Source organism: Zootermopsis nevadensis, unplaced genomic scaffold (genome assembly GCF_977971745.1).
Source record: "Zootermopsis nevadensis isolate Lab colony 2312 unplaced genomic scaffold, Znev_1.0 Znev_ptg000020l, whole genome shotgun sequence".
Taxonomy (NCBI): Eukaryota; Metazoa; Arthropoda; class Insecta; order Blattodea; family Termopsidae; genus Zootermopsis; species Zootermopsis nevadensis.
In genome coordinates, this window is record NW_028259152.1 from 4,725,632 (window position 1) to 4,745,311 (window position 19,680).

At 38.8% G+C, this 19,680-nt stretch overlaps 1 protein-coding gene across 1 annotated transcript in view; it reads right to left on the minus strand.

Annotated features, from left to right (window-relative positions):
• Positions 1–724: 724 nt before the first annotated feature.
• Positions 725–19,680, minus strand: part of LOC110831346 (uncharacterized) — a 137,938-nt gene continuing 118,982 nt past the window's right edge. Inside the window, exon 4 of the transcript XR_015535936.1 lies at positions 725–891. The gene's annotated coding sequence lies outside the window, so the exon portion shown is untranslated. The remainder of the gene's footprint in view (positions 892–19,680) is intronic.

The window sequence follows — 19,680 nt, forward strand, 5'->3', positions numbered from 1 at the left end:
AAATGTGCGTCTTAGGTGACGCAACTTCCAGCTCGTATATTCCTATACACGTGACAATATTATCGGCACGGATCAATGAATAGTCACTTCGCCTTAAATATGGAGGCAGTAATGATATCTGAAACGTCGGAAACAACAGATACCTACATGGTATCATCGAGAAATAGGGTCCTTATTAATGCCGTCACATTTTTCCTCTCTTCTCTTAAAGAGGAAATGTTCACAGCGGAGTCTGCTTTTATCAACGGTTCTTGTACATTGGCAATCTCAAATCTTATGGAATGCAAGAATTGTTCTTACCTACTATTAAATCAGTGTTTTGAAAAGTATATATGTGTCACAAAACATATTACATGTTATTTACCAGCGCGATGATTGCCCATAGTCTTGTAAATGCCAAGTAGGCAACATCATTTTATGCATTACATTTTATACAATCTTATGACAATTATCAGACGTACAGGACGGAATAGAAATGATGCCGATGTTACACAATGAGTATTTTCGATAATATTCTTCTTTTATATCGATGTAAAGTAGCCCATAGTTTATGTTAGACGGGTATAATTAATTTACATTTGACATTGTGGTAGCCGAATGTGACAAATCTTTATTTGAACTGCGTGTAAAGTACAGATTATGCTAGATAGTAATGATAGATTTCTATTTGAGCTTCTTGTAAAGTAGAAACTATGGTAAGCTGGTAACGCAAATTCTTATTTTTACTTATCTAAAGTAAGGGTTATAGTAGAAGGATATGATAAATTCCCATTCATATTTATATAAAACAGGAGTTTATGTCTAACGAGTGCAATAAATCTTTAGGCCTGCACATTCTAGGGCTTTACACTGGATGAAACTGAGTTGTCAGCATTTCTTTCTGTATCATCTCTGAAACAGATCATCGAGTCTTAATTATTTTTTTATTTTTTTCTTTAATCTATAAACAGTATAATTAATTCAATGTTTGTGTGTCAAACTGTATAATTATAAGTAACAATGTTTAATTCGTATCGTCCTTTGTTAATTAAATAATTCTGGCACTATACTGAAACAAGTTGCATGAATTTGACTATATCATTCACGTTTGTGCAAGTTAATCTTTCAAATGCGAAACGTAAGCGTGCAGTTCTACAGATCGGTTTATTACTAGTCTTGTACAATATCCAATATATTGAACGAATCACCCAATTCCAAGGATGGTCATTGACTTTTGTTTAAGAGAAATCTTACACTAGCTGCATGCCCGGCGAACGTGTCCCACGCAATTGAGGACACAGTGTTATGAAGTATCTCTCACTTGTTTTTAATAACTCTATTTGCTAAACACGTTAACCACTCTGAAGGCAGTATGTCTTTTAGCATCGGAGACATACAAAGACTCATTCTTTTATGTTCCACGTTACGCTTTTCTGATTCTGCTTTCTTAATTATTCATCTAGCTTGTTTTTCTTTCCGACATTATCTGTTAGTGATCGACTTTAACAGGGTTGTTTGTGGCGTAATTTGTTACAGGTTTAGACTACATAGTCCAGCTTCTACACTTGGTGAGCGAAATGTATCATGCTGTTTTTATCCAAGAATTTTAGATTCGTTACGTAGTTTAATGTAGATATGAAGTTGTTACCATTATGAGTTTTTAAATAAGTTATGGACACGCAGTTGCAAGAAGATGATGTACCGATAATTCGTATGTAACGGAACAGAATAATCTATGATCATCAAAGCAGTATTAAATACATTGTAATGTCCAGACTAAGTCTGGTGGTCATTAGTAAGATTATGGTATATATATACAGACCAAACTCTTACGTGGCATATGAGGGGAGGGTTGAAACGTCGAGTGGTGGCTGGCAGAATTCTGCTAGTTCATATTAGCGACACTAGAAATTAATTCCTTATCCGACCACATTATAACCCCACAGAGTGATTCTCAGAATAAACAGGGACGTTTTCCTTAACATTATTAAGAATTTGATCTTTGTAATGGAGACATACTGTGCTTTCTTTGCTGTACGGATTGAATAATTAAATATTATTTACGCGAGCTTCGGTTTCGAATGTTTAAGGTTATCACACTCATATCGTACATGTGAGCAACTGTGTAGAATTGGTTATTTTTTTTATAAACTGTTGCTGTAGTCAAAAGGATCAAGAGACTGACCTAGTGCGCCATTTGTTACCAGCGGTCAGGCATCAACAAGAATCATCGCATTGTTAACTTCCAGATTTTATTGACGGATACAGACAAATAAAGCATTCAAATTTGTTAAAAATGGAAACTCTCGAGGCAGTGTAGTTACAGATAGCAAATTCAAATCAGTTCCAGTGTCTGTGATAGTGATACTCATGTCAAGCTGACAACAAATACTTGAAGACTGCACCTTGTTAAATAAATGACTGCCGGCAGTTGACAAAAATTTGACTAACCTAACGTGCGGCATTTCATTTTCACCGTAATTACTTTTACAAATCTCATTCTGCGCCCTGAATTTAAAGGACAAAGCTGAAGCGTCAAGAATTACTTAACGTACAGCAAGTCACTAGTTACGTTTTTCTGCCTATATTAGACAAACAATGGTAGAGTACCTGAAGGAAACAAGCAAACAGCTCGACGTGGATCTGTGGACAAGGTAAGGACGCTAACATTTGGAAGCGGAAAGACCACTTGTTAGAACTAGGCACATAGAGGAGAATAACAGAAATGTTTATCTTAAATAAATATGCGGACTGGATTCAACCGGCTCGGGACAGAGACCAATGGACAGCTACGTCCGTTGCAGTTTTCTCAACAACTCGTCATCATCATCAAAATCATCATTGACATGTCTTTAAGATTTATTGTAACAGTATTTTCGCCTATCTACACCTAGAGCTCCCAAACGGTCTCCTCCAAGCTTTGCTAGACTAGAATTCCAGCAGTATTATTAGATTATATACCGTACAATTCTTGCGTTTACTTTAAGTATGTTATGAATATGTCCTTCCCATGTGTTCTTCACGAAAACACGTTTTACATAAATGAATAACTTTGGAATTAGTTTCGTCTGAACCTGTATGCACTTTCAAATAGAAATCTGTCTGCTTCCATATTATTTTAATGTGTCATGTGAGCCTGCTGATAAATGGGACTGCAACTCCGTTTGTGACGTAGGATGCTAAGGTAATTGGTGCTAATTATAGAGCAAGCTCTTATTTGCATGTTCCCTCTAATTGGTCGCAGGAGTTCCCGCTTTTGCACATGCGCTCTGTTCACAGGCTAGCTGAGCAGTGACTCAACAGGCCTACAGCCTGGTTACAGGGGTGATCACTTCCGCAGTGCAGAAGGTGAAATTGATACTGGAAGAACGACACATCAGATCAGTGTTGTTGCTTTGGTTCAAGGCGTTCTGCTCTCATGGATTCCGGCTCCAACAGCCCATACCTCACTTTAATTAATAGAATTTCGTAATGAAGTGCCTCAGTCCTGTCTGGTCGTAGCATAACGTAGAAGAATGCTTTAATAATACATATAATAATTTTATTTATTTATTTGATTGGCAACAGCCAAGCAACAATAATAATAAATTAATTAGTTTTAATACAAATATGTAGGCTAATTGACTGAAACAGCGCATATAGATTTTGAAAGTGAAGGTAATATCGATCATTATTGATGCAAGCGGAAGCTTATTTCGTTCTTTTAAAAGCGCCTAGATGGTAAAAGCAACATTACGTTTCGGAAGCTGGATCACCTTCCTTCCTCAGGTTAGAGAGGGGAGAAGTACCTAATCTGTTGGGTCCGATAGAAAGAGTTAACCTCAATCACTGGACCAGCTTCCGAAACATAACGTTCTTTTTATAAACACAAACGATGGACATAGTCGAAGAATTTAGTGACCCCGATTATAACTCATCATCATCAGTACTTTTTAAAATTGACATGAAGAAGGTAGACTACATTTTGTGTTCTATTTAAATCATCATACTATGTAAAGTCAATCTTACAAAATATTTTGTGACACAAAATATATAATCATAATTCTGAATTTATTTACGTACCCGGAAAGCTTAATTTGTTGACTGACTGACTGACTACCAGCCGAACAAATGGGATTCGATTTTTGGCAGACGAAATAGGGATCTTCTCTTTGTCACGTACACCTTACACGAATGCTGAATTAAAGTGCACGAAGTGCAAAGCTAAGCGATTCCATGTCAACATGTAGAAGTTATTTTGTTTCGCTAATTAAGATTACATTCCCTGATAACTTTTAAACGTATAAACTATTCTATTATTCCTTCTCAGAATTTATGTCGTTAAATATAATTTTGTCGTTTAAATTTAGCGTTAGTGGCACATAAAACAATTAACAAAAACAACTTTAATAACACCCAGTAAAATTAACGTATCTAAATAAGTATGATTCACATATTAAACAGCAGATGATAATCAAAATTAGAAGTGGCATGTTGCAATTCATATTTCCTTAAGTGCAAATTGCTTCTCTCTCACAAATGACTCGTCACGAGCTGCTAACAATAAATATGTCGTTGACTGATGTCAACAAACTGAATAAATCTGGTTCGCTTTAGTTAAGGTTCGTTTCAAATTTATACCGTTGCTGGTTGACATGATTTAACAATTGTCCATTGGGGGAAGGAGACTACAACATTTCTCAGCTTATATAGAAGAAATGGTTCTAATTGGAAAAAAATAATTCACAACCGCTAGCATGATTCTGACAGGTGACAGAAAGCAAGAACTTATTGCTGGACGTAGACCTACATTTGAAAGGTTACCTAGACAGCTAGGTGACCGTTAGCTTTGTTGTTCCATTTATCATCCCTCTTCCATATGAAGGAACCCCAGCGAAGACGGTGAAATATAATTAATCGTCGGATTATCATCTATTGTGACTTAAATATTCATGGTTTTCCACAGTTTCTCTAGACGAATTCAAAGACCCAACAATCTAGACTGCACTACACCATCGTCAGAGCCCTTCAGAATGTATTTCAAGAGGTTTTCCTACAAAAATTCTGTGCGCATTCTTTATTGCTTCAAGCACATAGTAGCCTCCTAGCTGATGAAATAATTTCTTGTTATTTTCATATTAATTCTGGGACGACTTTAAGACATACAACTATTTGTTCGACTTCATTTCTTTCTTTTCTTTTGCTTTTCTATAAAGAAAAATAAGAAAATGTGGTTGAACGTTATTTGTGGAATTCAAAACGTTGAGACAAATACCTTTTTCATTTTGAATTCTATAATGAGGTAGGAAGCTTTGTTATAACATGGTTGCACAATTTTCTGCAAGCAAAGCATTTACCATCATTAAATCGGGATTTGTCCCGGTAGGAAGAGGGAGGCACGAGCTTTAGCTGTATTTAATTATTATAATATGCGCAGCCTTTTGATGGTTTTCTACTCATACTGCACATGGCTTGTGAAGGTATTATGTGTGTTTAGAGATGAAGTTCCACATAAACTGGAATCTAACACATCATTGCTGACATGCAGATATCAACATGACGCAGAGGCCTTAGACTTTTATAATATGGTTATGTAAGCCAGTGTAACCAGCCCTTCTTCAGTAATCAAGAAATTCCCCTCCTCTTATAGAATTTGAAACATCGCTACCGTGCTCACAAGAACCCGCCACCGGCTACTGCCCTAAACCGGATGAGTCTGGTCCAAACCCTTCCACCGTGATTTCCTAATAACTGTTCTAATATTATCCTCCCATGTATAACACATCTAGACCCTAAATATGCTCTCTTCCCTCCGACCTTACAGCCCAAATTTTGAAGAAATTTCTTACCTCCCCCATTATAGCTGGGTGCTGGGGCCATCCCATTCTCCTTTATTTTATCATCATAATAATGAGTAAAGAGCGAACTCTTTATAGAACATAATGATAATAAAAATTATACCATAAACTGATGGCTAAGCGCGTCATTCGATACAATGTTTATGTCCATGTAAATATGCTGACTTATGTAGATACCACATATACCATGCTTATATTGCATTATGCACATACATATTACACACGTGCATTATGTTACGTACCTGCAGATTTACACACACAACTGCTGTGCCTGGAAATACACACATATTCAACATTGTCAGTTTATAAAGTTATATATCTAATAATTAAGAGGTTACCGAAATATGTAATGATGGAAATTACATATAAAAATATGGGCTAAGCGCTTATTGTTTTATTATTAATTTATTCATTTTCAGGGTGGTAACACATCGCCTTACTAAAGGAGGCAGCAAGGACCTCTGTAGCATCGGTAAACTTCTACCAAGTTACACAGCGCAAGAACCCACCACACAGAGTCTCATATCTCACATCAACGCTCTGAGGTAACATTAAATTCGGTGTTTAATATTCTTCTGTATGAGCCGGGATAGCTCAGTCAGTATAGTGACTAGCTACAGGCTGGACGACCGGGGTTCGATCCCCGACGGGGGCAGAGGATTTTTCCTCTAGCCTCTGCGTCCAGACCGGCTCTGGGGCCCACCCAGCCTCCTCTACAATGGGTACCGGGGTCCTTTCCCGGGGGTAAAGCCGGCCGGGGCGTGATGCTGACCACTCACCCCCATCTAGTGCCGAGGTCAAGGAAGAGAGGAGTTATACCTCCACTCACCCCAAACGCCTACATGGCGTATAGTGGGACAAACTTTACTTTTTTTAATATTCTTCTGTAAATTCGGTAACTTTAGCCTCGTAAAATCCCTGATTTATAAACTGGGCTGTCTGTACTTACAGCATAACACTCTTCTTATATAAAGAATTATAAATACGAAAAACCGAAATGTTCGCGTTGTGTCAGAAGTCGTTCAGTTAGGCCTGAAGGAATGGAGGTCTCTGACATCCTACATAGAACACAGCAATGAAACTCTGAGCTGTATTGTTACTGTTTTCATCTATAATTCTTCATAGAGTTGTATTCTGATGTGGTAACAAGCTTAACTCTGAAATTGGCAATCACACCGTCGTACCCAGGCCCTAGTCTAGCGCAGTGGTATTCAACCTGGGGTACGCGTACCCCCGGGGGTACGCGAAGACATCTTAGGGGGTACGTGAAATTTAAAAACAAATATTATTTTATGATAAACACTGAATAATCAGTAATGTAATTTATTTAATTTATTTTAGATGTAGATTATATACTATGTATAATTTGAATTATACACCAGCAACTTTGGGGGTACAAAGTTGAAGAGAAATTATATCTGGGGGTACGCCAACAAAAAAGGTTGAATACCACTGCTCTAGCGGACTGGAGCTCTGTACTGTAGCAAGCCCCTGTCTCTACTGGGGCGATCCACTGAACATAGGTAGAGACCCAGAAAAGGTCATTTACGGCGGATTACAAGCCTATAATAATTAAAACGGGCAAATGGATTCTGTGCGGGCAGCATATTCCTTGAAAAGATTTAAATAATGCTGTGGGATCAGGCTGGCAGACCTTAGTAATATCGTCTGCAGCCTGACCCTCGAAACCACTTTGTTGTATTACAGGTCTGTCCCTAAAAATGCAAACAAAATGGCAGCAAAACAAAGGAGAAGATAAAGAGCTTAGGGGCGTCTTCCCTCTGTAATGATGTATAATGATGTCAGTTGCGTCTCTCAGTGTTCATTCCGTTGTTTTACTTGCCCCAGATGTCTCCATGTAGGCCTAACCTACGCTCAATTCAAACTGATTTTTTCTTGTACTGTTGGGGTAGAATACTTGCTGTACTCACCCAATCATTTGCTTCCTAGATTAGGCTGTAATACCGCCTGCCAAACTTTATAAACTTATTCATAATATCGTTTGTTTAATACCAAAAAATCGTGAGGCTACATAATAAAATTTGCATTGCAGTAAACTTTGTCTTGTAAGTAGGCACATGTAAGATCATAAATCATGGTTCCAAATGTATTAGATTTTTTGTCATCAAACAACCATCTTACATGTCGTAGGGTTTGAGGTTCTCATAGCAGTGAGTACAAAGATGGCGATCATCGCCCTGATGATAGAGGCAGCAAGGACCTCTGAAACGTTGGTATACCTCTACCAGACTACACGGCACTATAACCCAGAAGAGAGCCATCATCTTCCACTTTGTGATTTAATGTCTAATTTTAATATCCCTTCAGCCGCTTAAACAAAATTCACAAGTGCTTAAATTTCACTTTAATTTATATAAGACGGGTCCAAAAGGGTCCATTGTCAAAGTTTGAAGATTTCTGACGATGATGTGTTATAATGTGTAAAATTGTTCTTTTGGACTTTGTCCATCTTCTAGGTTATAAAATTTCGTTGTAGTTTTATAATTTTATAATTCAGACGATGGACAACGTCCAAAAGAACAATTTTAAACAGAGTTCATCGTCACCTAAACGGCTAATATCCACGAATTCATCTGTGAGCACAATTGGCTGAGTTAGTGACACTACCTGAAACTATTTGGAAATTAAACTGACGTCATTACCTGGCCATTTGCCGGGGCCCCACACAAAACACTGGGTAACAAGCAAATTTATCGCTGTTTTAGTTCATCAAAATATATGCATTGTATCTGCAATATCGATCCAGTTCTGAAAGCTTATATTACAATTTGTCTGCCAGCAAAGTAATATATATTTCGCATAGACATTACTGTATAATAACATTTCTGTAATTTTTAAACACTGCCTTGCAGAGATGACAGAATGCATCTAATTTATTTCTCATAGCTGACATAAATTCAAGGTTCGTCTTCCTGTTATGAAAACACGGACAATACTGTAACATTTACACTGACATATTCTTAAAATGTCTTCCTAATTCTTTCCTCGTACAGCCAATAGTCAGTCAGCTGAAAATCAATTCCCCGGTCTTATGGAACAGCTTCACATTTTGACTCTGAAATATACTTTGATATTAAGTCTGTCTTCCCTTATGAGCCTAAGACACGTAAATGATTTCTTTCCTTTAGATTTTCCAACAAAAATGTTGTATGCATTTCCTTTTACTCCTATTATCCGCCCTTCTCAAACTTCAAATCTTAAGTAACACAATAACTTCCATGTTCCTAAGATCAGAAATGAAGACGGGTTCAGAAGTTGGTTTTATTTTTGTTATTATTAGTAAATAGTAAAATGATTAACTTTATTATGGAGCAGCTTGTAGTTGTATGTATAACTGCGTCCAACTTGTTATCTTAGTTTAGCGATCGCCACTTTACGGTAATTTAGCTGGAAAATGAGCATCAAAAGAGAGGCAAGGCGCGCGGCTTCCAAAAGGTTATAAATAAGAGAAGCCTCTGCCGAACAGTCGTGTTGCGAGCAGAGGCAGGTAGAAGGCATGTCAGAGTCGCGAACGAGTTACCGTGAATTGGTACCAGAAAGAGGCGAGGAGTTCAAAGGGACACGGCGAATGTGGCAACACTCCAGCTGTGTCATACGTGCCAACTGTCTGCGCAGATTGCCATTGCCGGAGCGACATTATGAAGGCAGACGGATTCTTTACCTACGAATATATTTATACCCTTCAAACATGTCTCGACGAAAGTATTCCTGAGGTCCTCGGTTCGGATCGAGGCCTGGACAGTTTCTTGACTGAAATGTTATTACCTTCAATCTGTACCTCCAAATATAACATATAGAAGAAAAACTGTAAAATAATCCGAAGGCACCTCGAGTCAAAATTCCATCCATTCCTTGTCTCGGCACTGGATGGATATTAACAGTCACCTTCGGGCACTTCACGCCCGAAAAATAGATTCCGGTACCCACTGTATAGGATGCCAGACGCGCTGCCGGAAGTGTGCATCAAATTAGACCCGCCTCTCCCCCCACATACATTGTAATAGATAATTTTGTAAAAATTATCACTTAAACCTACCTAATACTGAAACCGACTAACCATTACTGTCACAGGTTAACGAGCCGCCACTGTTCGCCACGCGTCTGAGTCACTACTGTATTCAGGAGCCCCAGTTTTCGCCTGTTTTACTTTGCGTCATGGATGAGATCCACTGTACCAGACCGCCTCTAATACGTCACTCAAACCAACATTTGAACACAGAGACCCCTTTTGTTCGAGTCTAAAAAAATCTTATAAATTGTTTTAAGAAGAACTTTTTGATAAAAAATGAAGTCTAGAAGTTTGCTGCTTGTGTGGTTTGTGTCGAATCTCTTGGATAATAACTCCAGTTCGTTTTTCTTTACAGAGATAGTACAGTGATGTTGAGATTATTGTCTGGAAAGAAAGGATGTCCAAAAATCACAATATTTGCATACATGGCACAAACCAATGTACGACTGCTTGATAACCTGATGAACGCAACGGCTATAAAATGTTGTCGTTAAAAAACCAAGAATTCTGGGTTTCTACGCCTAGTGATTTAATAGAAGTTTACTGACGTTTCAGTGGTGCTTGCCGCCTCCGTCATCGCTTTGATGATGGAACAGCAAGCATCTCTGAAACGTCGGTTAAATTCTACTAGACTGTACGGCGCAACACCCAGAGTGTCATTTGTAATTAAACACATTTATTTTCACAAAACCACATTAGTCATTCTTCAGCAACATGCACTTCGTGTCACCACAACAACACAGTTGTAACATATTCGAGTGTCGCTGTGCTGATTAAGTGACAAGCTCTCGCAACAGAATAGGGTTGTTACGTTCAACAAGCAGGCAATGATAATCTAAAAGATCACTAATTTTCCATTACTCATGAGTTATTATGCTTTATAACATAAATAGGCTTAGACATACAAGAGCATTTATCTCATCATATCGCTAGGGAACAATTATTAAACTTGATTAAAATACTTCAGAATTTAAGCAGCGTGAAAATATCTGTCTCTTTAATGAAGTGCCAGATATTGTAACCAGTTTTTAGGTTGTCTTTTTGTTGAGGGCACTGGTTCATATCAAAGCTGATTAACACAGGCGAAAAGTAGCTTTCTTTATTCGCCCTGTCCTAGTCTTTGTTAGCTTGCCCATGCATAATATGTGAGTTTCCTGTCCGTATGTCTGAGAAAGGGAGAATGTTGTGTGGTCCAGATGTTATCTCAGTTCGTTATTTCTAGTCGCGATGCTCGTTAATTGGGGAACTTGAGTTGGGCTTCTGTATGGACCAAAGAGGAGGTTGTTGTGACTTCCCTGGAAGTAGCAAACATTCATACTCTTCTTATCTCTCTCTCTCTCGCACACACACACAAAAACTTAAACACACACATGTATAAGCACACGCACCGATAGGTCTATATATACGCTAACACATCTAATGTAATAAATATGCTGTGGTTTTAAATTACAGCTCTGTCTCAGATGTAAGCGACGACATTATTCTTAAAAGAATGTCATGAAGGAAGGATAAAATATTTATAATGACAATTTACATTCAAATTGGATTACAGAACCACTGCCGATAGAATCAGATTAACTAGTTTCAAAATATACACTCAAGGAGGATGTTCATCTTCTAATGTCATGGTAAGATACGACTATAAAATAAAAGATTTTGTGAAATAAGGCTTGTAAAACGCAAAATTTATGTGATATTTCCCTGTTATGACGTTGCTTAAGGAATCAGGCTAATAGGAAATATGGTTCTCAAACGAACATTGGGCCAAAATAAGGATCAATTTCCCTTGGAAACTGTCCTGAAGTCACCTTCCCACCTCATCTACATTACACACATAATGTACCAAAACCAGTATGATTGATCACGGATGTTATAGTGATGAATATTATGGCCCTCCCCCCTCCTATGGGCTCGACAACCAGCAATGCCTGCTTCAGCGCAACAAGGACACAATGCCGTTATCTTTCAGTGCGAAATGTTAATATTCCAGTAATAAATCAACAGGCGGGCGAGTGATGGTTTGTCACCCCGAGGAATAAGTGGCAATTTTGTCAGTTCTTCTGCTGGAATTTGGTTGTCTTAATGCTGGTACCTCATGCATTAATAAAGTCTCTCGAGTGTCCTTACAGCACTGAGCCTTCCATTTGTTAACACATAACAACATTTTGACACCAAACCAACAGTTGAAACTTTGACAAAAAGAGACTGGAATATTAATTTGCGAAATCCGCTAGAGAAACGGCTGAGTAGCAGCAACGATGTCTGACATGTTGATTGGTTTTTCTCTTACCAAATGACAAATATTTCTACCTCTCAACTAACAGCTGCATTCCTTCTTTCTTAAGTACCAGAATAGTCCAGATGCGATTGTCCGCACAAAAGTTTCTCCATCGTCTAAACCTGGTCCAGACTATCATCAGAAACCTTAAAACATCGACTAGAAGATAACATTTTCAGAACCACGAATTGAAGGAGGCACACCGGTAATTCTAAGCCCATTCTTGACACTGATATATGATTGTCGCGTCTTGTCATCTCCGTTCATCTGTCGCAGCATCCATTGTACAAAAGGATGAGTTGGTCCAAGAATTGTTCTGGATACAGCGGTGAAGAGAAAATTGACAGAGCTCCTATGGAGAATTGCACGCTAACCGTCAGACCGGCTAACACTTCGAAAAATTAAAAACAAAAATCTTATTGTTTAATCACTGATTTGAATCATGGTGGAGAAGCAGAAACACAAATCTCAGATGAGTCAGTTTTGCTCGTAAAATAATGCGCCTATGGAGATCTGCTCAAGGGTAATTGGTTGGACTCGCATCCTAGAAGCCGTGTCACTACCACCCTTCACCCCTAAACACGGTCCATTAGATCACGCTCCGTCGCTCAGCAATGGATTTCACACTGCCGACCTGTAGCATCATGAAACTGAACGGGCAATGCAATCATCCAGCACTACGGTAGCTCGCCTCACTGCTTGCTCCCCTCATTGATCAACGATCATTGATAAACGCTAATAGATCCCATGCACATGTATGAATGCTGACAGCAGAACCGAACCATCATCAGACATGCAGCACGATTATGATGTAAATTGAACTCCGCAATCAAAATGGGGTCTCTCTCTCTCTCTCAGCTTTCCGATAATCTAATGACTGTGAGTGTATGTGTGATAATCGTGATAACTGGTATGATTATTCTCTATATTAAAAGTTGTATTCAGCTAAAATTTATTCTGAATATAATGGCAAGTAAAAAGTTACTAATAATTAATATAAGAATAATATAATCTACTGTGAATATGTAGTCAAGTAAAATTATTATTCTGTAAGATTTGAGGTTTTCACAGCTGTGAGTATGAAGATTTCTGTCTTCTGGGTTGTTGCGCTGTGTAGTCTAGTCGATGTTTACCAACGTTTCAGAGGTCATACTGCCTCCGTCATCGCCCTGATGACGGAGGCAGTATGACCTCAGAAACGTTGGTTAACATCGACCAGTCTATACAGCGCAACAACCCAGTAGACAGAAATCTTCAAAATTATTATTATTATTATTATAAACACATACGTTCAGAAAACACACGCTATATTTTGGATAGCCGCCATTCCACTGCCGTCGTTTCATATTCGTCAACTTTTTAACGACCTCCAAGCTAATGGATGCTGCTGGCGTTTGTGTTTTGTTTTATTTATTATTTCTGCTGTAGACTTCTCTGATGTTGGATGGCATAGTCGCATCGGGTCGCGTCATAAGTATGTGAATGTTTGAGAAATGCAGACTCTTAATTGCATAAGTGGGATAAGTTACAGTCGTAATAACTTTCGTTTTGAGTTACTAGATTACAGAATTACTGGGACCTATGATTTAAGAAAGTGACCACAGACTGGGTATCATTGCACAATAAGGGAGTTAACTATTTCTAAATTCTATGCATCTGAATAACAATTTTAACTAGAAATCAGAATTTTAGTTTTATTTGTAACATTCAGAATTTTAACACAGACTCAGTTCATTAAATGTGAATGACCAATCAAACTGAACAATTTAAAAATGTATTAGGAAATGTTTATAGGAATTATGGAAATTAAACTAGAAGCCTTTAGCATATGCAGTAGCAAGATTAGATGCTTAAAGATATTACTAGGTTCACATTTTTCTGTTTCCTGGCTCTGTCCATCGTTGATTCACTGCTTGAACTTCATCTTTTCAAATTTTGGTTTCTCTAACTTATTCAACATATTCAGCATATACTGAACCTACCAGAATTGTCGAATCTATTGTAACGGGATAGTTTGGCCTACCTTCAAAAGCACCGAAAAATATTTACAGTAAGCACCAAACCTTCTTTAAGCTATCATACATAATGACGTCATGTTGCCATCCATTCACGTGCCCAGTGTTTCATTCCAGTATCTTTATAGACAATGATTATGAACACAATTTGTTCTTTCAGCAGTCTGATAAGGTTCAGGTTATTCCAGAATTCTGGTAGTCAGTGTCAAATCTGCTCAAAGAAATACAGATAGGGCCTTCGTAACATTTATTTAGAAATATTCTACTGTGCTAAGTTCCATCCAACGTATTAGCTGTCTATTCACTGTAATGGTAAGTTAGATCCTATATAAAGAATCATTATTTTACATATTTTTAATAAGCCCATTGCACACTTCCGTGATATTTAATTTGCAATGAAATTTTAACGAGAGTTTCTGTAGCCGCCTGAGGATTCTGTAACATCTTTTGCTAACTAATGGGGCAGGCACTTAGGCAAAGGGACTTAAGGGGCGATGCGAAGATCTCTTTTTATACTGGTAATTAGCCCTCGTCAGTGTTTTGCCCTGTAGGTGAGGTGTTGGAGCGGAGGAAAACAGACGGCAAGGAGAAGTGGAAAAATTAATTAAGCACAGAGAACTCGCTGTTAAAGAAGCAAATTGCCCTGTCCATGAATGGGACGCCGGTCTTCAATTGTGCTTCGTTCGTGATATGTGCGGAGTGGGTTTAAATAAGGACAAGGTAATGAAGGGACACTCGGAAAGCCTTCTTCACAGTAAGTCGGAGAAGTTATTCCCCAGTAACGACTGTTTTCAGTTGGTGTACATCTTCAATAAGGAGTAATCTGCTGATAGATCTGCCCTACTTATACGTAGTATTCAAATAAACATGGACACACACACCCGTCACCCTATTGGGATTGAAACACACAATCTGATTTTTCGGGTGTGAACGTCATGTTGATCGCGCATTGTGATCCGTTACTAATACAACGCTCAGGAGTTTTGGCAGCTGTGCCGCTAGTACTACGAGATGCGGCAACCAACACAGTAATCGCACTTAGCAAAACAGTCGTGTAGCCGGTAGAGCCATTAAATGTCAATATAGTCATCAAATCATCTTTATATAAAAAATCGTTTGTTTCATATTGTATTTCTAACATTTGTATACATTTAATTATAGACAGTAATTATGAAATGAGTTGTCCGTTTCTTTTTGATGCTGGAAATGAACACAGGTCCTCACTATAATCACAAGTGAAGTGGAGACAACAGCTGATGCCTCTTTAAACAGTAATTATGAAGCCTACTGTGGATATAAACAGTTGTTGCACTTCATAGTCGGTGCTTCTCTGCATCTGGCCGCCACTCGGGAGAGTTGGTGTCAGTTACGCTAAACACACAGTTTGTTTTTGTTACGGTTTAAGAAATTACTGAAACTCCTCCCCTAAGTTCTCACTCATCGCCATCTACCATATATACACGTCTGTCACAAGTCACAAATCACACTAAATGAAGAAACGACCCTCTCTTGCCTACATATATCCGAATGTCACGTCACACCGCGCCATCTTGTTCAAAGTTTCGTGTCATTTGGTGGTTAGAAATCATTTGTTAAACTGTTCTCTGCCGTATGAAATGTGTCTGAAAGAACGAGCTATGTTCCGCCAACATTTGAGATGAAGATTTCTGTCTTCTGGGTTGTTGCGCTGTATAGTCTGGTCGATGTTAACCAACGTTTCAGGGGTCATACTAAAACGTTGGTTAACATCGACCAGACTACACAGATCAACAACCCAAAAGACAGAAATCTTCATACTAAGAATCGCCCTGATGACGGAGGCAGTTTGACCCCTGAAACGTTGGTTACCATCGACCAGACTACACAGCGCAACAACCCAGAAGACAGAAATCTGCATACTCACCGCTGTGAAAACCTCAAATCTTACAACATTTAAGATATTTCCTGTCGCTTTAAACTAAGCTTACAACTAAAAACGTATCTAACTTACTAACTAATCAAGCAAATCATGCAACAGTTTTCATTTGTAAACTAACAGACCTAATCGCATCAAGTGACCAAGAAATTGTTCAACTTTTACTTAACACATAGATTCATTGCAGTGTTTGCAAGATCCCGGCATTAATCCCTGTAAGCCAGCTGAGTACATAAGTCCAAGCCCTACTTCTTCAAGGTGCAAATGGTGAAAATTCCTATTTTGTTGTGTTCGATTGTAGGGGCTAATCCAATTCCCTAGATCAATGGTAACATGAAGACGGGAGCATAACCAGCTCCTGAAACGTAATGGCTTCGTTTTGAATATAATAAATGATGGAAAAGTCCAGAGAAACAGCAATACTGATCTCTAGTCCTCTTCCCTTAGTGACATAAGACGCTGTTGCAGAACACGGCTCTGCGTTCGCGGATCATAATGAATGGACGACAGACACCAACCAAGGTATGCCTCAAGCCTAATGGAGTTACTAATGACAACTCACATTTTTGGCACTTACATCCTGTTTGCACTGCATACATCTGCACTGCGGCTTGTGCTAACCGCGTATTTCAGGCAAGAGTGTCTCAACTGACACCGCGGCATGCTGTTTTACCGAGTAGCTAATTGAGGCGTTGGCAGATGATGAAATATGAGTTAACGGTGGATTGAGCAAGTTGCTGTAGGTGAGCGCTCCGAGTTGTGCCTAATTGGTAACCTATTAAGAAAATCTACTTAGCTATAAGTGGGAATCCTGGGATTATACGATACAAACGATTTATTTAATCTGACTTAACTAATTACTTGAATAACTCAACATCTTAATTTATATCCTAACTGAATATCCAACTTTCTAACATAAGTAATTAGCTGAGTAACTTAATTTCTTAACTTACGTAATTAATTCAAGTAATTAATTAACTTACTAAATTAAACTAACTACCTAATTAAAAACGCGGCATCAGAACTGCGAAGTCCAACACTGCTAAAACAGAGTTGTGATCTTGAAGTTGGTCCCATTCGCCTCCAGCTTCTCTCTGTAAAATCCAAGTCGATGTTGTGTCCTCGTTTTCCTGGCATTCCAAGTAGCAACTTTACAAGAGGTTTCTCCATCAAAATACTGTATACATTTTTGGTTTTCAGTCTGTTGTAGTCTGTAACATTTTGCTATCCTGACGTTTCAAGTTGGTAGCGTTACGAAGTGGCCTATCCTAAATTTCTAATAGACCCCTTTTGTGAAACCGGAATTTTCGCGCGGTGAGTATGGCCTTTGCTATATGCAGCCTGGTGGACGTTTGCCGAGTTTTCAGAGAGGTTTGTTGCCTCCATCCACTTACTCATCGCCCCTCTGATGGAGGTATCAAACACCTCTAAAATGTCGATGAAGTAGTAGGCTACAGGACGCAACAACCCAGAAGACAAACATCTTCATAACTCAGTTTCTTACGTCTAAAAATTTCTCGAAGAATTTTACTTTTATGCATTTCTGACGTATGACGTTACATGTAAGACGCAACGTGCCACAAGGTACAGAATTTGACCTAATTCAAAACATAGATCTATTTCGTTATAGATCTTGAGAAACGGTGCCGCCAGCGATGTGTACGGTGTAGGGTGACTGCATCTGACAACCAACTGCTTGTTTGCCCTACGGAAGTCCCAATAGTGTGAGGAATTGCTCAGCCCCGACCCAGATGAAGAAGCCGGTGGGGTCGTAACACGGTCCAGTGGCAGAGAAAACATTCCATAACACAGCAAACTACATCATTCTTCTTACAGTAACCGTCAACAAATCGTACAACGTTGCGACACGAACAACAGAGCCCATACTAGCGAAGACAGCTTAAAACTCGCAGAGTAGCAAAGTTAGCAACACTGTACTGCTAATTTGGAGTCTCGTGATAAGGATCTTCGAAGCACGCGATTTGTTGGTCTCGAGACAACAGATTTCCTACACTTCGCCTTAGTTTATGCAAAATGCGATCTGTGCTGCTCTCCAAACCTCACTAGCCTTTACGATCAATTGTTTTACGTAAAACAAACTGCTGTGACAAAAAACTAATCGCCCTAACGTTGATGAACTTCTACCTCACTACAAGGCGTAGCAACCCAGAAGACAGATGACAGCCTTCGTCCTTCTCCTTTTATTTTGTAAATCTTAAAAGTAGGCCCTCACCAAAATCGTTTGAAAAATCTTAATGAGGTATGCAGCCTATTCGTGATGTTTTTTAATGCATACAGAATTTTGGTGGTAATATGTCTTGGAAAACGTCTACTTGAAAGACCGAGGTGATGACAGAACAACATTAAAATGGTTCTGTAGGTTCTAGTCACTTCGTCGTATAGCCTTGAGCTTAATCTTTTATGGATTACGAGGGTTAGAATGGCGTTAAGGCTGCAGGCTATGTACAGAGTCCGACAAGTAGGTTGTTCGACTAATTTAATTTTGCTTCGTGTCATTTCTTCCCTTCTTTTATCCCTGTTTTTGCAATTTTTTATTTTTAAATGTATTTGTGTCTTTACTTGTTCCCGTCTCTCATTTCTTGTTATCGTCGTTCCTTTTCTGTTACTTCATTTCTAGATCTCTTTCTTTGTTCCAGTCTTCTTTCTTTCATCTTCCAAAATTTCCCTTCCCACTCTTTCTGTCTTCCTCAGTCTCTCCTATCCTATCCTCATGTCGATTTCTTTTCTCCTGCCCGCAGTGTACACACATTATTCGTGTGCTCGTACATAGGCCTGGTATCTGCCGAAGAATTATAATGCACCAAGACGAATAGTCCAGTGTTTGGTTATAAATCTGGCACTAACGTAAACGACACATTTCAGGGATCCTGTAGTAACTTGATAGGTTTCAACATAATTTCGTACAGACTGAAAAAGATCATTGGTTCATAAACCACCTTCCGGTCTCATGAGCCGTTTAACTGCGCTCGCCCTGTCACGCTTGAGAGCGACTCGACAGCCCAAGCGCCTCATTAAAGTCAACTTCACTCCATTCAAATGTTGGTTCATTTCTTAATTGGTTGCAAGAAGCCGAGTTCTCAGGTTACACGTACAGGGTGTCTAAGCATCTGTAACAGGTCACAAAGGGATTTGTCTCGGTTCGAGGATGCAAGCTGTAACACACTCTCAGCAGGAGACCTTGAAAATAAATTCTCCATACAGCTAATTCGGTATATCTATCAAACATATGCAGATTTTCATCTGAAACTCGGATTTAAGTAAAACATTCCATAAACTTAGAGAATTATACATTATTTAATCCTTCACGAATCTCGGAGGGGGTAATAATTTTACTCTTCGCCATCACGCCTAGACAGGAACCTGGGGGACCAATCCAGTCTCCTTTTCAACGGGTATTGGAGGCTTTTTCACTCGGAATAAATACGTACGAGGCTCCACAGGCCTAACACTAATGTACAGTTCTTGTCAGTTTCACCATACACATTGAAGTACTTGATAAAAATCAAATTTGAAGGTTACACGATTACAATTTTTAAGACCACGTCAAATAGACTATACTGAAGGCTTTTTGGCCGACAGATCGCTCAGACTACACGCAGACAGAT